Source organism: Zea mays, chromosome 5 (genome assembly GCF_902167145.1).
Source record: "Zea mays cultivar B73 chromosome 5, Zm-B73-REFERENCE-NAM-5.0, whole genome shotgun sequence".
Lineage (NCBI taxonomy): Eukaryota > Viridiplantae > Streptophyta > Magnoliopsida > Poales > Poaceae > Zea > Zea mays.
Window position 1 is genome coordinate 162,321,536 of NC_050100.1, and position 8,326 is coordinate 162,329,861.

The following is an 8,326-nucleotide window of genomic DNA, read 5'->3' on the forward strand; positions in this document are numbered from 1 at the left end:
AACCGACTCTACCTTCACCGAATCCTCAAGAAGACATCTTATGAACTCCTCACCGGTAAAAAACCCAATGTTTCATATTTTAGAGTCTTTGGCAGCAAATGCTTTATTCTTATTAAAAGAGGTAGAAAATCTAAATTTGCTCCTAAGGTTGTAGAAGGCTTTTTACTTGGTTATGACTCAAACACAAGGGCATATAGAGTCTTCAACAAATCCACTAGATTAGTTGAGGTTTCTTGTGACATTGTGTTTGATGAGACTAATGGCTATCAAATAGAGCAAGTTGATCTTGATGAGCTAGATGATGAAGAGGCTCCATGCGTCGCACTAAGGAACATGTCCATTGGGGATGTGTGTCCTAAGGAATCCAAAGAGTCTACACAAGCACAAGATCAACCATCATCTTCTATGCAAGCATCTCCACCAACCCAAGATGAGGATCAAGCTCAAGATAATGAAGATGAACATCAAGAAGATGTGCCACCTAAAGAGGAGGACAATGATCAAGGGGGACATGACAGTGATAAAGACAAGGAAGATGAGCAAGAAGTATAGGGTCAAAGACCGCCACACCCAAGAGTCCATCAAGCGATTCAAAGAGATCACCCCGTGAACTCCATCCTCGGTGATATTCATAAGGGGGTAACAACTCGATCTCGAGTCGCACATTTTTGTGAACATTACTCTTTTGTGTATTCTATTGAGCCATACAGGGTGGAAGATGCATTAAGAGATTCAGATTGGGTGTTGGCAATGCAAGAGGAGCTCAACAACTTCATGAGGAATGAGGTATGGCATTTAGTTCCACGTCGTAACCAAAATGTTGTAGGAACCAAGTGCGCAACAGCAAGATGAGCATGGAGTGGTGACAAGGAACAGAGTCCGACTTGTGGCTAAGGGATACTCACAAGTAGAAGGTTTGGATTTCGGTGAAACCTATGCACCCATAGCTAGGCTTGAATCAATTCGTATATTACTTGCCTATGCTACTTACCATGGCTTTAAGCTCTATCAAATGGACGTGAAAAGTGCCTTCCTCAATGGACCAATCAAGGAAGAGGTCTATGTTGAGCAACCTCCCGGCTTTGAAGATAGTTGAAAGTCGCCTAGAGGGGGGGTGAATAGGCAAATCTGGAATTTATAAACTTTAAGCACAACTACAAGCCGGGGTTAGCGTTAGAAATATAATCGAGTCCGAAAGAAAGGGCGAAAACAAATCACAAGCAAATAAGAGCAGATGACACAGTGATTTGTTTTACCGAGGTTCGGTTCTTGCAAACCTACTCCTCGTTAAGGTGGTCACAAAGACCGGGTCTCTTTCAACCCTTTCCCTCTCTCAAACAGTCACCTAGACCGAGTGAGCTTCTCTTCTCAATCAATTGGGACACTTAGTCCCCACAAGGACCACCACACAATTGATGTCTCTTGCTTTGATTACAAAGATCTTAGGAACAAGAAATGGGGAAGAAGAAAAGCGATCCAAGCACAAGAGCTCAAAAGAACACGGCAAAACTCTCTCTTCTAGTCACTATTGCTTTGAGTGGAATTGGGACGTGGAGAGATTTTGATTCACTCTATTTGTGTCTTGTATTGAATGCACTAGCTCTTGTATTGAATGTGTTGGCTGAAAACTTGGATTCCTTGAAGTGTGGTGGTTGGGGGGTATTTATAGCCCTAACCACCAAAGTGGCCGTTGGGGAAGGCTGCTGTCGAAGGGCGCACCGGACAGCCACGTCACCCAACCGTTGGGGTTCGACCGTTGGAGCTCTGACATGTGGGGCCACCGGACAGTCCGGTGGTGCACCGGACAGTCCGGTGGTGCACCGGACAGGCACTGTACACTGTTCGGTGCGCCTTCTGGCGCCTGCTCTGACTCTGCGCGCACAGTCCGCACTGTTCACTTTTGCAGTCGACCGTTGGCGCTGTAGCCGTTACTCCGCTTGGCACACCAGACAGTCCGGTGCTACACCGGACAGTCCGGTGAATTATAGCAGAGAGGCTCCCCGAAAACCCGAAGCTAGCAAGTTGGAGTTGATCCACCCTGGTGCACCGGACACAGTCCGGTGGTGCATCGGACACTGTCCGGTGGCACACCGGACAGTCCGGTGCGCAAGACCAGGGCAACCTTTGGTTGTCTTTGCTCCTTTTTATTTGAACCCTTTCTAGGACTTTTTATTGGTTTGTGTTGAACCTTTGGCACCTGTAGAACTTATAATCTAGAGCAAACTAGTTAGTCCAATTATTTGTGTTGGGCAATTCAACCACCAAAATTATTTAGGGAAATGTGTAAGCCTATTTCCCTTTCAATCTCCCCCTTTTTGGTGATTGATGCCAACACAAACCAAAGAAAATATATAAGTGCAGAATTGAACTAGTTTGCATAAGGTAGGTGCAAATGTTACTTGGAATTAAACCAATTTATACATTCATAGGATATGCATGGATTGCTTTATTTATTTTAACATTTTAGACCACGCTTGCACCACTTGTTTTGTTTTTGCAAATGTTTTGGAAATTCTTTTTCAAAGTCTTTTGCAAATAGTCAAAGGTATATGAATAAGATTTTGAGAAGCATTTTCAAGATTTGAAATTTTCTCCCCCTGTTTCAAATGCTTTTCCTTTGACTAAACAAAACTCCCCTCAATGAGATTATCCTCTTAGTGTTCAAGAGGGTTTTAGATATTAATTTTGAAAGGGGTAATACCAATTTGAAATTATATAAAAAATAAGATACCAATTGTACCAATTGAAAAACTTCTTTTAATACAAAATGAAAGACTACATTTTTGAAATTGGTGGTGGTGCGATCCTTTTGCTTTGGGCTAATACTTTCTCCCCCTTTGGCATGAATCGCCAAAAACGGATATTTGTGAGTGAAATATAAGCCCTTTTCAAGTTTTCTTCCCCTTTGGCAAATAATACATGAGTGAAGGATTATACCAAAGTTGAAGAGCGATGCGGAGTGACGACAAAGGATAAATAGTACGATGGAGTGGAGTGGAAGCCTTGTCTTCACCAAAGACTCCTTTTCCCTTTCAATCTATGACTTAGCATAAAATACACTTGAAAAACACATTAGTCATAGCAAGTGAATGAGATATGATCATAGGTACATAAATGAGCTATGTGTGCAAAACATCAATCAAAATTCCTAGAATCAAGAATGTTTAGCTCATGCCTAAGTTTGGTAAAAGTTTTCTCATCTAATGGCTTGATAAAGATATCGGCTAATTGTTCTTTGGTGCTAACATATGCAATCTCGATATCCCCCCTTTGTTGGTGATCCCTCAAAAAGTGATACCAATGGCTATGTGCTTAGTGCGGCTGTGCTCAACAGGATTATCCGCCATACCGATTGCACTCTCATTATCACATAGGAGAGGAACTTTGGTTAATTTGTAACCATAGTCCCTAAGGGTTTGCCTCGTCCAAAGCATTTGTGCGCAACAATGGCCCGCGGCAATGTACTCGGCTTCGGCGATTGAAAGAGCTACCGAGTTTTGTTTCTTTGAAGCCCAAGACACCAGGGATCTTCCCAAGAACTGACAAGTCCCTGATGTTCTCTTTTTATCAATCTTACACTCTGCCCAATCAGCATCTGAATAACCTATTAAATCAAAGGTGGATCCCTTGGGGTACCAAAGACCAAACTTAGGAGTATAAACTAAATATCTCAAGATTCGTTTCATAGCCCTAAGGTGAACTTCCTTAGGATCGGCTTGGAATCTTGCACACATGCATACGGAAAGCATAATATCCGGTCGAGATGCACATAAATAGAGTAAAGATCCTATCATCGACCGGTATACCTTTTGATCTACGGATTTACCTCCCGCGTCGAGGTCGAGATGCCCATTGGTTCCCATGGGTGTCTTGATGGGCTTGGCATCCTTCATCCCAAACTGGGTGAGTATGTCTTGAGTGTACTTCATTTGGCTGATGAAGGTGCCCTCTTGGAGTTGCTTCACTTGAAATCCTAAGAAATACTTCAACTCCCCCATCATAGACATCTCGAATTTTTGAATCATGATCCTACTAAACTCTTCACAAGTAGATTTGTTAGTAGACCCAAATATAATATCATCAACATAAATTTGGCATACAAACAAATCATTTGCAATTGTCTTAGTAAAGAGAGTAGGATCGGCTTTTCCGACTTTGAAGCCATTAGCGATAAGAAAATCTCTTAGGCATTCATACCATGCTCTTGGGGCTTTCTTGAGCCCATAAAGCACCTTAGAGAGTTTATAAACATGGTTAGGGTACTCACTATCTTCAAAGCCGGGAGGTTGCTCAACATAGGCCTCCTCCTTGATTGGTCCATTAAGGAAGGCACTCTTCACGTCCATTTGATAAAGCTTGAAGCCATGGTAAGTAGCATAGGCAAGTAATATACGAATTGACTCAAGCCTAGCTACGGGTGCATAGTTTCACCGAAATCCAAACCTTCGACTTGTGAATATCCCTTGGCCACAAGTCGGGCTTTGTTCCTTGTCACCACACCATGCTCATCTTGTTTGTTGCGGAAGACCCACTTGGTTCCTACAACATTTTGATTAGGACGTGGAACTAAATGCCATACCTCATTCCTCGTGAAGTTGTTGAGTTCCTCTTGCATTGCCAACATCCAGTCCGAATCCCTTAATGCGTCTTCCACCCTTTATGGCTAAATAGAAGACACAAAGGAGTAATGTTCACAAAAATGAGCAACACGAGATCGAGTGGTTACCCCCTTATGAATATCGCCGAGGATGGAGTTCACGGGGTGATCTCGTTGTATTGCTTGGTGGACTCTTTGGTGTGGTGGCCTTGGACCCTCATCATCTTCCTTGTCTTGATCATTAGCATCTCCCCCTTGATCATTGTCCTCCTCTTGAGGTGGCTCCTCTTGATCTTCATTTCCATCATCTTGAGCTTGATTTGGTGCAGATGCTTGCACGGAGGAAGATGGTTGATCTTGTGCATGTGGAGGCTCTTCGGATTCCTTAGAACACACATCCCCAATGGACATGTTCCTTAGAGCGACGCATGAAGCCTCTTCATCATCTAGCTCATCAAGGTCAACTTGCTCTACTTGAGAGCCGTTAGTTTCATCAAACACAATGTCACAAGAAACTTCAACTAGTCCAGTGGACTTGTTAAAGACTCTATATGCCCTTGTGTTTGAGTCATAACCAAGTAAAAAACCTTCTACAGCCTTTGGAGCAAATTTAGATTTTCTACCTCTTTTAACAAGAATAAAGCATTTGCTACCAAAGACTCTAAAATATGAAACATTGGGCTTTTTACCGGTTAGGAGTTCATATGATATCTTCTTGAGGATTCGGTGAAGGTAGAGACGGTTGATGGCGTAGCAAGCGGTGTTGATTGCTTCCGCCCAAAACCGGTCCGAAGTCTTGTACTCATCAAGCATGGTCCTCGCCATGTCAAGTAGAGTTCTATTCTTCCTCTCCACTACACCATTTTGTTGAGGTGTGTAGGGAGAAGAGAACTCATGCTTGATGCCCTCGTTCTCAAGAAAGCCTTCAATTTGAGAGTTCTTGAACTCCGTCCCATTGTCACTTCTAATCTTTTTGATCCTTAAGCCGAACTTATTTTGAGCCCATCTCAAGAATCCCTTTAAGGTCTCTTGGGTTTGTGATTTTTCCTGCAAAAAGAACACCCATGTGAAGCGAGAATAATCATCCACAATAACTAGACAGTACTTACTCCCGTCGATGCTTATGTAAGCTATCGGGCCGAATAAGTCCATGTGGAGTAGCTCTAGCGGCCTGCCAGTCGTCATGATGTTCTTGTGTGGATGATGAACACCAACTTGCTTCCCTGCTTGACATGCGCTAAAAATCCTGTCTTTCTCAAAATGAACATTTGTTAGTCCCAAAATGTGTTATCCCTTTAGAAGCTTATGAATATTCTTCATCCCAACGTGGGCTAGTCGGCGATGCCAGAGCCAACCCATGTTAGTCTTAGCAATTAAGCAAGTGTCGAGTTCAGCTCTATTAAAATCAACCAGGTATAGTTGACCCTCTAACACTCCCTTAAATGCTACTGAATCATCACTTCTTCTAAAGACAATAACACCTATATCCATAAAAAGACAATTGTAGCCCATTTTGCATAATTGAGAAACCGAAAGCAAGTTGTAATCTAAAGAATCTACACGAAAAACATTGGAAATAGAATGATCAGGTGATATTGCAATTTTACCAAGTCCTTTGACCAAACCTTGATTTCCATCCTCGAATGTGATAGCTCTTTGGGGATCATGGTTTTTCTCATAGGAGGAGAACATCCTCTTCTCCCCAGTCATGTGGTTTGTGCACCCGCTATCGATGATTCAACTTGAGCCCCCGGATGCATAAACCTACAAAACAAGTTTAGGCCTTGTTCTTAGGTACCCAAATGGTCTTAGGTCCTTTGACATTAGAAACAAGCACCTTGGGTACCCAAACATAAGTCTTTGACCCCTTGTGTTTGCCCCCAACATATTTGGCAACTACTTTGCTTGATTTGTTAGTGAGCACATAAGAAGCATCAAAAGTCTTAAATGAAATATTAGGTTTATTTGATGCTATAGGAGATTTCTTTTTAGGCAATTTAACATGAGTGGATTGCCTAGAACTAGATGCCTCACTCTTATACATAAAAGCATGATGAGAGCCAGAGTGAGACTTCCTAGAGTGAATTCTCCTAATCTTGTGCTCGGGATAACCAGCAAGATATAAAATATAACACTCGTTATCCTGAGCCATGGGAGCTTTGCCCTTAACAGAGTTGGACAATTTCTTAGGGGCATTAAGCTTGACATTGTCTCCCTTTTGGAAACCAATGACATCCTTAATGCCAGGACGTCTCCCACTATAAAGCATGCTTCTAGCAAATTTAAATTTTTCATTTTCTAAGTCATGCTCATTAATCTTAGCACTAAGTTGAGCTATGTGATCATTTTGTTGTTTAATTAAAGCTAGGTGATCATGAATAGCATCAACATTAATATCTCTACATCTAGTGCAAATAGTAACATGTTCAATGGTAGATGTAGAGGGTTTGCAAACATTTAATTCATCAATCTTAGCATGTAAAATAGCATTCTCATTCTTAAGATTGGAAATAAAAATATTGCAAACATCTAAATCTTTAGCCCTAGCAATTAATTTTTCATTCTCAATTTTAAGGCTAGAGAGTGATGCATTCAACTTGTCAATATTAGTAATCAAACTAGCATTATCATTTCTAAGACTGACAATCGAATCATCACAAACATCTAATTTCTCAACCTTAGCAATTAATTTAGCATTTTCACATCTAAGATTGGAAATAGTGTCATGGCAAGTGCTAAGCTCACTAGTTAGTTTTTCACATTTTTTTACTTCTTGAGCATAAGCATTTTTAACCTTAACATGCTTCTTATTTTCTTTAATTAGGAAGTCCTCTTGGCTATCCAAGAGTTCATCCTTCTCATGAATGGCTCCTATCAATTCATTTAATTTTTCTTTTTGTTGCATGTTTAGGTTGGCAAAAAGGGCAAGCAAATTATCCTCATCATCACTAGAGTTCTCCTCATCACTAGATGTTGCATATTTAGTGGAGGCTCTAGATTTTACCTTCTTTTTGTTGTCTCTTGCCATGAGACACTTGTGGCCGATGTTGGGGAAAAGGAGTCCTTTGTTGACGACGATGTTTGCGGCGTCCTCGTCGGAGGAGGAGTTGGTGGAGCTCTCATCGGAGTCCCACTCCCGGCAAACATGGGCATCACCGCCCTTCTTCTTGTAGTATTTCTTCTTTTCCCTCCTCTTTCCCTTCTTGTCGTCGCCCCTGTCACTATCACTAGATAATGGACATTTAGCAATAAAATGACCGGGCTTACCACACTTGTAGCAAACTTTCTTGGAGCGGGGCTTGTAGTCCTTCCCCCTCCTTTGCTTGAGAATTTGGCAAAAGCTTTTGATGATTAAAGCCATCTCCTCATTGTCGAGCTTGGAGGCGTCGATGGGGAGCCTACTTGATGTATACTCTTCTTTCTTCTCCTCCGTAGCTTTGAAGGCAACGGGTTGCACATCGGGTGTGGAGGTGGCGCCTCACTCAATGATTTGTTTGGAGCCTTTGATCATTAATTCAAAGCTCACAAACTTTCCTATCACTTCCTCGGGAGACATTAGTTTATATCTAGGATCACCACAAATTAATTGAACTTGAGTAGGATTAAGAAAAATGAGTGATCTAAGAATAACCTTGACCATTTCATGGTCATCCCATTTGGTGCTCCCGAGGTTGCGCACTTGGTTCACCAAGGTCTTGAGCCGGTTGTACATCGCTTGTGGCTCCTCCC